At 45.1% G+C, this 12,480-nt stretch overlaps 1 long non-coding RNA gene across 1 annotated transcript; it reads left to right on the top strand.

Annotated features, from left to right (window-relative positions):
• Nucleotides 1-1,145: 1,145 nt before the first annotated feature.
• LOC127687880 (uncharacterized) lies at nt 1,146-10,254 on the top strand. The gene is made up of 3 exons (XR_007978515.1): nt 1,146-2,600; nt 7,565-8,199; nt 9,540-10,254. It is a non-coding gene; the product is annotated as an uncharacterized LOC127687880 (long non-coding RNA).
• Nucleotides 10,255-12,480: the final 2,226 nt, after the last annotated feature.

The following is a 12,480-nucleotide window of genomic DNA, read 5'->3' as shown; positions in this document are numbered from 1 at the left end:
ACTCAGTTCCCTATCTAATACTTAAATGTCCAAAATGGGGAGTAGCTGCTTGGGTTGATTGGCATGAAGGCCAAGGAAATGATTCTTATTCTTAAGGGCAGGAGGCGCAGAGGTTCCTAGAGCTATGGGGAGGGAACCACAAGTGCCCGCAGTCCAGAGTGAACACTAGCCCTGCATTTGAATAATTTGTAATCTAAAGAGTCTTAGCCCAAGAAAACACCACATGCCAGGCCTCCCTGGAAGGTGGCCTCCCAACCACAAGTCAACAAAAGACTTAAATACAGTTTTAATAACTGTAGTGTATAACCTTGGCCAGGTGGCTGCTCAGCCACAGTAACACTTAGTTTCTAGGATTAGTTGAGAAAGGGCAGGTACTTTAAGCCTAAGTAGCTCCTAAATTGGTAGTCTGTTCTAGGACAGGACAGTAATAAAGGATAGGACCCTAGAGAACAGAGCCAGTGCAGAGCTGGAGATGTGTGGCTATACTGTGTCCAATTTATTTTCATATTTGTTTTTTGTTATTTTTAGAAATGTCACATTTAAACCTTTTTTTAACAATAAAATTCAGTGATTAGTAAAATTCTATTGTAGAAGTTCATCCAAGTGGCTGAAAATGTTCATTACTTATCAAACGACTGAAGAATATACAATTAAGTGGCTTCATTAGTCACTGCCTTGCTAATTCTGCTGTATTTTTTTTCCTAATTCCTTGTTTTTAATATAGAAAACCCAATACTGGCTGAATTAGGTTGAATAAAGAATTTTTATGCTCTCTAAGTGTATTGTGTCTGTTGAACCAACCCTAAAAATTAACTCTCTATACCTATTTCACTATTTTGAAGTTAAGTTATATATATAAGTTGGGGAAACAGGATCCACAGGTAGGCAACAGAGGGTCAGCCCCCACTCCAGTTGTAAGGAAACTCCCATGAAAACCAAATCATGCAGGGCAGTGGTGGCGCACGCCTGTAATCCCAGCACTCTGGGAGACAGAGGCAGGCGGATTTCTGAGTTCGAGGCCAGCCTGGTCTACAGAGTGAGTTCCAGGACAGCCAGGGCTACACAGAGAAACCCTGTCTTGAAAAAACCAAATCCAAAAATATAAAAATTTTAAAAATTAAAAAAAAAAAAAAAACAAAACCACATCTCCTACATGCATCCGGGACAAGGAGGCTAGGTCCAGCTCTCATGTGTGCTGTGGTTGGTGGTTCAGTCTCTGGGAGTCCCCAGCAGTACATACTCTTAATCCCTAAACCACTCTCCCGTTTTAAATTTTTAAAATTTTTTATTCATCTTACGTGTATGTTACTGTGTGTACTGTGGCTTGTATGAAGATCAGAGGACAGCTCTTAAGAATTCTTTCCTTCCACCATGTGGATCTTGGGAATTAAACTTAGGACATCAAATGTGCAAAAGGCGGCTCACCAGCCCTGTAGTTTTAAACTACAACTTGGCTTGCCTAGGGTGCAGGAAGTTAGGAGTTCAAAACCAAGTGGGGTAGGTAACTTAGATGCCTATAATCCCAGTATTCAGAAGTAGAGACAAGAGGTCATCCTTGGCTGCATAGCCAGTTTGTGCCCAACTTTAAACTATGTAAGTTTTAACTAATTTCAAAATATATTCTAATGATATATCCCTTCCTGCCATCCTTAGAACTTAGAATCCCTGGAACTTAGTATATAAGACCTGCATCCTCTAAGATACTAGGATCTTTCAAAAGAATGGAATAATGGGGGGGGGGGGGGAGTAGCCCCAGTTGACACCAAACTTGGTATGGAGCTGAGGCTGACCTTAAATCTTAATGTCCTACTCTACCTCTGAAAGGCTGTGATTATAGGCATATGCGGCCAAAACCAGATTGACAAAACGTTTCTGATGTAGGGGCTGGAGAGAAGGCTGCAGTTAAGAGTACTTGTTCTTGCAGAGAGACAGGGTTGCATTCCTAGCACCTACATACATGTAACTCCTGTTTTAGGGAGGTCTGATTCCTTCTGGCTTCTGCAGGTACCAGGTATGCATGTGGTACAATGACATTCAGGCAGGGAAAACAAATCTAAAAATTTTTTAAAGTTTCTAAAGCAGATTAGAATGTTTTCAAACTGAGTAAATCAAAGGCACACTAAGCATCTTAATAATTATGTTCTAAGTTGATTTATTGCCCATGTCTGATATACAGACTTAGTTGGTGAACCAGTCCAGGCCTTGGGTGCGTGCTCTAGCTGATAAGAGGAGTTCCCTCCTAGACCCTCTGTTTCCTCATGAATTGTAAAGATTAGGTCAAGTGACCTTTTACAACTAAGTTTGATATTCAAGAGACTCTGTACAAATAGATACAGAGTGGAAGTTTGTCCATAACTTACCATGAACCACTGCTTCCTTCCCAGCTGCCTGCCTTCTTGAGCTCGGGAGGGGAGGCTTGCATCTGATACATACCAAAGCCTTGCGGACCAGCAACGGGCTAGACTCCTTCTATTCAAGCTTATGAAGCATTCAAGAATCTGTGGTTAAGATAACTGTATTCGAAGCAGTAGGTATTTGCTGACCATGCCCCAGGTCCTGCCCTAGAGTAAACTGGTGGGTAAGCCTGCTTCGAGTAACAGGTAACGTCTTACCTGATCTACTGATACCACAAGGCTCTTAAAGCTGCTTTTTTTTTTCTTTGTAAGTTTTTTTAATTTACTATTCAATTCTAGCACTAGAATTTCTGATTCTGGAAGGGGTACATAAGCATCATGTGAAAATGGAGGATGCATTCCTTTCATGATCAAACATTCCTCAGTGCTGGCCAGTTCTGTGTGTCTGCATTGGGTCGGGGAGGCCATGCATCTGGAAACCAGAGGTCAACATCAGGTGTCTTCCCCAACTGCTCCACATTAATGTTTTGGTCTCTTACTTAATTGGTCAGCTAGACTTGGCTGGCCAGAAAAATCCTAGACCCACTGGGGTTCTGGCCACACATGGATGCAGGAGGTGTGACCTCAGCTTGCTCAAGCTCCCACAGTGAGCACTTTGCCACCTGTACTTCCTCTTGGGTCCTGGTTGGGGTTTTTTGTTTGTTTTTGTTTTTGTTTTAATAGACTTTTTCATACACTATATTCTTTTTTTTTTTTAATCTTTTTTTTTTTTTTTTTTTTGGTTGGTTGGTTGGTTGGTTTTTTCGAGACAGGGTTTCTCTGTGTAGCCCTAGCTGTCCTGGAGTTCACTGTGTAGACCAGGCTGGCCTCGAACTCAGAAATCCACCTGCCTCTGCCTCCCAGAGTGCTGGGATTACAGACGTGCGCCACCACGCTCAGCTAATCTTTAATCTTTACAGTTCAGTCATTCAGTCGTTATGTCCCTCCTGTTATGCCCTCCAGCAGTTCTCATCCCATTCCCCCTTCCCCAGCTCCAAGAGGATGTTCCCACCCCAATCCCACCAGGCCTCCCCACTCCCTGGGGCCTCAGGTCTCTCAAGGGTTAGATGCATCTTCTCTCACTGAGGCCAGACCAGGCAGTCCTCTGCTGTGTATGTGTTGAAGGCATCGGACCAGCTAGTGTATGCTGCCTGGTTGGTGGCTCAGTGAAGGACATCCAGTGATGGCCCCAAGTTGGGATCCATCTCAAGGGGAGGCTCCAAGGCCTGACTCTATTACTGATGCTATGATGTGCTTACAGACGGAGCCTAGCATGGCTGCCTTCTACAAGCAGCTGATTGAGACAGACACAGATACTTACAACCAACCAATGGACTGAAGTCGGGGACCCCTGTGGATGAATTAGGGAAAGGCTGGAAGAAGTCGAGGTTGTGGGTGACCCCATAGGAAGACCAACAGTGTCCTGGTTTCTTGCAATTAACCTTAGCACCTTTTTCTTGGGCGGGGAGGGTGTGTGCTAGGGACCAAGAATGTCCGGTCCAAAAACGAGTGCTGTGCCCTCAGGAGCTACACCTACAGGACTGAAGCTGTAGGAAACTGGTAGGAGTTTATTAGAGAAAGGGTCTCCCTTTAGAGCCTGCATCGACCTCCAGCCCCATCCCTGGCTCCAGAGAAAAAGGCCTTCGATTTTGTTTGTTTGTTCATTTGTTTGTTGTTTGTATTGAGATGTGATCTCACTATGTAGCCTTGACTAGCCTAAAGCTCACTGATCTTTAAATCCGAAATCTGTCTGTCTTTACCTCCTGGAGCACCAGGATTTAAAGACATGCCCACCATGCCAGGCTTATTTTTTATTTTATGCATGCTTTGCCTGCATGAATGTATGCATGTGCAATGCATGCTTGCCTGGTGCCTGAAAATCTCAGAAAGGGCATCAGATACCATGGAACTGGCCTTAGCCACAGTTGTGAGCCTCCATGTGGGTGCTGGGAGTACAACTCGGGACCTCTGGAGAACAGTCTGTCCTCTTAACCACTGAGCCATCTCTCCAACCCCGCAACAGTTTTGTTTGTTTCTTAACCATATAAAACTTTGGGGCTAGAAAGACAGATCAGCAGTTGAGGGTACTGACTGCTCTTCCAGAGGACCCAGGTCCAAATCCCAGCACCCACATGGCAGCTTGCAACTGTCATTAACTCCAAGATCTGACGCCTTCACACAGACATGCATGTAGGCAGGCAAAACACCAATGCACGTAAAATGGAAATAAATAATTTTTTACATTATTTTTTATATGAGTACACTTTAGCAGTCTTCAGACACACCAGAAAAGTGAATCAGATCCCATTACAGATGGTTGTGAGCTACCATGTAGTTGCTGGGAATTGAACTCAGGACCTCTGGAAGAGCAGTCAGTGCTCTTAACACTGAGCCATCTCTTCAGCCCAGAAATAAATTTAAAAAATAAAACTGCTTTGTACCAGCTGGGCGGTGGTGGCACACGCCTGTAATCCCAGCACTCTGGGAGTCAGAGGCAAGCCAGCCTGGTCTACCGAGTGAGTTCCAGGACAGCCAGGGCTAAACGGAGAAACCCTGTCTCGGAAAAAACAAATCCAAAAAATAAAAAATAAAAAAATTTTAAAAAACCTGCTTTGTACCACATAATTGTGGTACATGGTGAATCAGCATGCCTATTAATGAGTTTTGCCCTGGTTCCTCCGCAGTGCTGACGATAGCAAACCTCCTGTCCACTACCTCACTTGGGACACCCTGGGTGATGAACGCTCCCTTTAAGAATGTGAATGAAGCACTGTCACCCATTTTATCACCCTTGGCATCCGGCCATTCAGAAATAAATGTGGCCAGTGGGATCTGCCTGGGAGCCCATAGGCAGTCAGGATTTGTGGCATACTGTTGGGATTGGGCTCTGCTCACCCAGTCACCATCTCCTGGGAGAGACATGGATGTACGTAGACTTACAGCTATAGAAGAATTGATAGAACCATAGCAACCAGGCCCTGTTTCAGCTTTTAAAAACCATCTCAAAACCTCTAGACTAATATCTGGTCCTTCGTAGGGACTTGGTCCTCTGTAGGGTCCTATGCCTGTTGTCAAATACAAAAGTTCTACCAAATTCAAAAGTACTGTTACCAAAAAAACCAAAAACCTAGCCTGAATGGGAAATTTGTCTCTGTCACTGGCAAAAAGCAGGCCACTTTACATCCAGTTTGTATACGTCCCGATTTTCAGAAGTACAAACTTAGGATCCTCTCAATGTGGCCTTTCCAAATGGCTCAAATAAAGCGCTTCAAAAATATTACACTTTTAGCTATACTTTTTTTTTGGATTTGGTTTTTTCATGACAGGGTTTCTCTGTACAGCCCTGGCTGTCCTGGACCTCACTTTGTAGACCAGGCTGGCCTTGAACTCAGAAATCCACCTGCCTCTGCCTCCCAAGTGTTGGGATTACAGGCATGCACCACCACTGCCCGCCTAGCTATACTCTTAAAATTATTATCTTTATGTGTATATGCCTGCTGTCTATATGTTCAGTGTTTCTGCAGATGTCTATGACTGTGTCCATGGAAACTAAGAAAGCTCATTGGAGCCTCAATCTATGAAAGCAAAACAAAACAAAATCATGGTGCTGAAACACACATAAAAAATGCTCAGTTTGCTCATAATAAGAATAACCAGGGCTAGCTAGGTGGTGGTGGCGCACGCCTGTAATTCCAGCACTCTGGGAGGCAGAGGCAGGCAGATTTCTGAGTTCGAGGCCAGCCTGGTCTACAGAGTGAGTTCCAGGACAGCCAGGGCTATGCAGAGAAACCCTATCTTGAAAAAACCAAATCCAAAAAAAAAGGAATAACCATGGCTGGAGAGATGGCTCAGCAATTCAAAGTACTAACTGGCTGTTCTGGAGGACCCAGGTTTGATTTCCAGCGTCCATATGTGGTTCATAGCTCCAGTTATAAAAGACTCGGTGCCCTCTTCAAACCTCCATGGAAACCTAGGACCAAATGTGCAGGACAAACAGACATGCAAAACACCATGCACATACAGCAAACACTTTAGGCTGTACACTTTATAGCCTGTCAGGATGCCAGATACAAGTCTTGATTGAGAAGCACCTTCTATATGCCCAGGGGTATTCAGGATTCTTCTCCCACCCTCGGAAACCCAGCCTGAGTTTATGTTTCCTTTTTTTTTTTAATTTTATGTGTATCAGTGTTTCATGGGCCTGTATGAGTGTGTCACATACCCTGGAACTGGAGTTACAGTTATAAGCTATACCATGTGGACAGTGGGAATTGAACCTGTAAGACCCAAAAAAACCCAGGGCGCCCCAGCACCCCACACCTCGGAAAGCAAAATCCAAATCACTCTCAAAAAACGGTCTCGATGCAATAGCATGAGGATTTCTTTATTCCAGAATTCTGGGTTCCACAGCCATACACTGCACAGGGTTAGATGAACTGTGGACCCCAAGTGCAGAATTGCGACAACTTTTATAAGTTCACAATGAAGCCCACGAATTACCAACCAATCATTCCTTAGCATGGAGAGCCTGCGAAATGCGAGCCAATCAATTTGTACCACTCCATAGTTTTTAGGCCAATCAGTTTAAATTATCGGAGCCAGCACTCAGTAGACCAATTAGTTTCTTATTTTCTTGGAGTCTATAGCTGCTCTAACTCCTGGATAGGTAATGGCGTAAGCAGTTTACAGAAGCAAGATAAGTTTAGCTCATTTCCAGTAACCTTGTGGGGCCAGGGTCACCTATTCAAGGCCTTTTTGTCTAGTTCTTAAAAGGCAGGCTCTGGACTGTGACCTTTTACCTAGTTTCTAACAAAAAGCACAAAGAGTGAGCTCTGGAATATGAAGTGTTTGGGGCTCCTTAGAAGGCTGGAGTTAGACTGTATTATTTTTTATCCTTTCAAACCCAAGTCCTCTGAAAGAGCAAGGGTAAGATGCTCTTAACCACTGAGCCATCTCTCCAGCCCCCATTTATTCTTCTTAAGGGATCTCACTATGTAGCTCTGGCTTATGTAGACCAGGTCCTCACAGAGACCACATCGTCTCTGTGTCCTGAGCACTGGTATTTAAACCCCAGGCCAAACTATTATGGGGATGAGGGGGTGGGGGATGGGGGGGGAGTGTTTCAATTTTATGGGATTTATATTTATTTTTGTTTTGTTATTTTGAGACAGGCTTTTCTCAAAAGTACCTCACCAAACCAATTCAAGAGGGAAGACTTGTTTTGGTCCACTGTTTGAGGGCATCCAGTCCTTCGTGGTCTAGAGCGCATGCTATGGCAGCTAAAGAACTGGAGGAGAAGTGGGGGACTGGAGGAGGCAGTGGCAGTGATCCCAGCTCCTCCAAGCTTTGAACTGGGAAGCAAAGAAAAGACTGGAAGCAGGGCCAGGAAGCAGGGAAATGGACCAGAGGAAGGGACCTACCTGCTCAAGACCTCAAAGGCTGGCCCCAGTGGCCGACATCTACCAGCTGGGCTACCTGTCTCAAAGGCTCCAAAGCCTCCAAAAATAGTGCCACCAGCTGGGAATCAAGGGTTCAAACATACGAACCTGTGGGAGGTTCAGATTCGAGCTGTAACAGGAGAGCGTGTGCTCATTATGAGACTCCTAGTGTCCTGCCCTGCCGTGATGAAAGTCATAGTTACCACTGCAGCCTAAATGGATATTCTGAAGCCTATGTTCATTTTTGTCAAAACTCTACCATTATAAGCAACTCAAGAACAAAGAGTACACAGGTCTCTGGGACAGAAGAGGGACAGTTTCAACTGTTTTTCGCTGAGAAGAGTCATCTACAGACCAGCTCAAGGAATGTGTGTCTTCAGTTGACTTCTGAACACTTCGTTGTTTCAACATTTAGCACACGTGGTTTAAAAAATGTTAAGGCTTGTTGTCATTTTTTTTTGAATGTCAGAGTGTAGGGTATGTACAAGCAAATGTGGGTGGACACAGAGGCCAGAGGTGTCAGACAGAGGCCAGAGGTGTCAGATCCCCTAGAGATGAAGTTACAGACAGTTGTGAACCATCCGATGTGGATGCTGGAAACCAAACCTAAGTTTGCTTCTGTAGGAGCAGTAAATGCTCTTAACCACTGAGCCATCTTTCCAGCTCCTACAAGATGATTTAAGACATGCAGAATAGTGGTGCTTTGAGTGCCTTACATCTCTGTGTTTTATTTATTCATTTCTCAAGACTTTAGCGTCTACCGAATACCTCTGATTCTATTGCTTTTTAAGTCTTATTTTGTTATTGCTGTTGTTGGTGGTGGTATGGTGGTAGTGGTGATGGTGATGGTGTGGTAGTGTAGGGGTGGTGTAGTGTGGTGTGATGGTATAAGACCCCGAAAATCGAGGGTGCCCCATGCCTCGGAAGGCGACTCCCATATCACTTGCAAGAAACGGTCTCAATGCAATAGCAAGAGGATTTTTTTATTCCAGAGCTCTGAGGTCCACAGCCATACACCACGCAGGGATAGAGGACTGGGTACCCCTTACAATTGAAGTCAGAGGTATTTAAAGGGGAAAAAAATCACAAGGCAAGGGGTGGAGGACAAATCTGGCACTGAATGGGGAAGTACAGAATGAGGAAGTCAGGCAATAGTTTATGCCTTAAGAAAGGTTAGTGATTATCTGGAGCAAACGTCCTTGGGGCATTGTATAGTTAAACCTTGGAACTAGAACTGGGTGGGCTATCTTTCTCAAGCTGAAAGCAGAAAAACAAGTTACTCTGTGCTGGGCTAGTTGTTTAGGGGTCTAAAAACATTGAATTGAGGTCTCTCAGTGGTGGTAGTGGAGGAGTGGTGGATGGAGGTGGTGGTGTGGTTGTGGGTGTGGTGGTGTGGTGGTGGTGTGGTGGTGTGGCGTGGTGTGGTAGTGGTGTGGTGGTGGTGTGGTGGTGGTGTGGTGGTGGTGTGGTGGTAGTGGGGTGGTGGGGTATGATGGGGTGGTGTGATTTGGCGTGGTCTTGCCCTGGCACACTCTGTGTATCAAAGATCTGGGAAGTCCATCCTCTCCTCTCATTTTGAGGTCCGGAGACTGAACTGTCTCTTGTGCAGAAAGGCTTTTAGCCACTGAGTTGTTCCACCAGGGCATATGCTTGACTTTAAACTGATGCGGGTGTTTTTGTTTTGTTTTGTTTTGTTTTTGTTAAGCAGCAAGCCATAAACCTTAAGTCACATAATAACGGTGAGCCCTCCAGAATAACAGCAGATTTGTCAGTTGAAGATTTTAAATCCAGGAAGGCTTGGAATGGTATATTTCCAATTCTGGAAGGTAATAACTCTCAGGCGAACCATACGGCTGCTGGACGTGCGCCTCTACTGTCACTTCAATGCCAGCTTCTGGCGAAAAGTGGAGGCCTTCGGGTGTGAGCACATGGCGCTCGAGGTAGCCAAGCTGCATAGATATTGGCCAAGCGGTTGGTGCTGAGGCCATCCAGGACTCAGTCATACAGCCCCGGCAGCCCCTGGGCGTCAAGTCCATCGGGTTACAACCTCAAGAAGAGCATCCGGCCGCAACACGAGCAGCTCTGCCAGCGCATGCTCACACCCGAAATCCAGTACCCGTCTGACCTCGGTGCCAATCTCTGGGTCACCAAGCTCTGGAAGTTCCTTAGGGACTTTCTAAGGTGGTGACATATGCTGCCCACCTCCTGTTTGGCTTCCTGGTACAGAAGGGCTGGGCAGGGAGTCTCTGGCACCTAGCCTTTCCCAGCCACGCCTAGTGCCACCTTGGTGTCCCCAAGGTCATAGCTATCTGGGGCTGGTGTCTCTGAACGAGAGGGCCTAACGGAGAGGTATTTGACTAATTATGCCTTTTTTTAATTTCCAGCCTCCTCTTACAAGAGGCGACTCAGACGTAAATTTGAAAAGAAAGAAAGAAAGAAAGAAAGAAAGAAAGAAAGAAAGAAAGAAAGAAAGAAAGAAAGAAAGAAAGAAAGAAAGAAAGAAGAAAGGAAAGGAAGGAAGGAAGGAAACAAAGAAACAAAGAAAGAAACAAAGAGAGAAAGAAAGAAAGAAAGAAAGAAAACAAACAAAGAAACAAACAAACAAAGAAACAAACAAACAAAGAAAGAAAAGAAAGATTCTCAGTTCAACGCATCCCCAGAGGTCTCCAAAACAACACAGTCTACTGCCATTTCTCTTGGTTGTTCACCATAACTATATGTTAAGACGCCATTGCTGAATACACTACATGCTTTGTCTATGAGACTTGGAGAAATCAGTATGGAACTGACTGAGACACTTTCTCTCTCCTAAATAGCTTTCATAGTGCTGGAGGGTACCATGCATGCCTCTGGTAAAACGTGACAATAAAGGTCCTACTGTATGCCAGACCCTGAATGCTGCAATACCTACATAGCAGGCAAAATGGGGCCTACTGCCTCAGTAGTGGCACAACTGAGTCACCAACCACCTTCTGACCATCTTTGAAGCCTGTTTCACCAGAGGGTATTCATGCCCTCTACTGTAAACACTGTCAAAATCTAGTCTGGGAAGGCCATAGACCCGAGGGGATAAAGCTACTAATGTTGTTTTGCTAAATGGTCTTGTGTAAAGCACATGGGACTGTATTACCAGACAGACATAACAGCAGGCAAGCCATGGGGCTGGAGGGGTGGCTCAGTGGTTAAGAGCACTGAGTGCTCTTCCAGAGGTCCTGGGTTCAATTCCCAGCAACCACATGGTGGCTCACAACCATCTGTAATGGGATCTGACGCCCTCTTCTGGTGTGTCTGAGGACAGCTACAGTGTACTCATAAATAAATAAATCTTAAAAAAGGAAAAGAAAAAGAAAAAGAACAGGCAAGGCTGAGTGAGCTCAGAGCCCAGGAAGCTCAGAGATCTGAGACTGGCAGAAGTGGAGCTGCTCCCTCCATGTCCATGTGCTTGCTCTGGAACATGTGACCATGGCACCCCACTGAGAGGACCCCGTGGGCAGTCAGTAAAGTTACACCTGAGTTCTCCATGCTAAAGAGGCACCCTCAGCCAATGAGTGTTTCCCTTCCTGGATATTCCTTCCCCACAAAAGATATGTATGTACGTATGTATGTTTGTATGTATGTTTGAATGTATGTATGTATGTATATTCACCATCAAATAAACCAGTATAAAAAAGTAAGGACCATCTCAGGGAGCTGGGCCTTATTAAGGAAGGTCTTCAATTAAAGAGCTGTGCCTAAGACTCCCGAGGAAGGCTTGCTTCCCTCCAGCCCCTCTGGTACACTCAGCCCTGGCTCCCAATCAGACCATATTCTGCTTATCCTGGTCCTGGGTTTTATCTCCCTTCTCTGCCTAGTGGGCAGATGCCCCAAGGGGAGAAAGATAAACTGCAGATCCCCCCATTCCTGACTCCCTCTCCTTGCTGTGTGCTGCTGGTGGGGACCACTGTGGACTTCCTGTTTAGGACTTGGCCCTGCTTCTTTTTTTTTTTTTTTTTTTTTTTTTGAGACAGGGTTTCTCTGTGTAGCCCTAGCTGTCCTGGAACTCACTCTGTAGCCCAGGCTGGCCTCGAACTCAGAAATCCGCCTGCCTCTGCCTCCCAGAGTGCTGGGATTACAGGTGTGCACCACCACCACCCGGCTTTGGCCCTGCTTCTTCCTGGCATCTTGCCAGTGGTGCCCGTGTACCCCCAAAGGAGAGGCAGGAGGCAGTGTGATGGACATGTTGTGAAACTGCCTTCTAAATATTTGTGTCTATATCCACAGATTAATGTGCTCTCAATCTTGGTCAGAATAGTTTTATTTTACTTTTACCTTTATTTACTTTACCTTTATTTTACCTAAAACTTTGTTTTAGTTTTTTTTAAAAAGATTTATTTATTTATTATATGTAAGAACACCGTAGCTGTCTTCAGACACACCAGAAGAGTGGTCAGATCTCATTACGGACGGTTGTGAGCCACCATGTGGTTGCTGGGATTTGAACTCAGGACCTTCGGGAGATCAGTCAGTGTTCTTAATCGCTGGGCCATCTCACCAGCCCCTATTTTAGTTTAATAGTTTTAAATAACTGCTATTTTACAAGTAGCAGTTAATACAGACTTGTCAGTGGTCAACATGCTGATAAAGTGATTGTACGTGCTTGGTCCTAAATA

This window comes from Apodemus sylvaticus, chromosome 1 (genome assembly GCF_947179515.1).
Source record: "Apodemus sylvaticus chromosome 1, mApoSyl1.1, whole genome shotgun sequence".
Taxonomy (NCBI): Eukaryota; Metazoa; Chordata; class Mammalia; order Rodentia; family Muridae; genus Apodemus; species Apodemus sylvaticus.
Note: the sequence above shows the minus strand (reverse complement) of the source record. Positions and strands in the feature narration are given on the sequence as shown.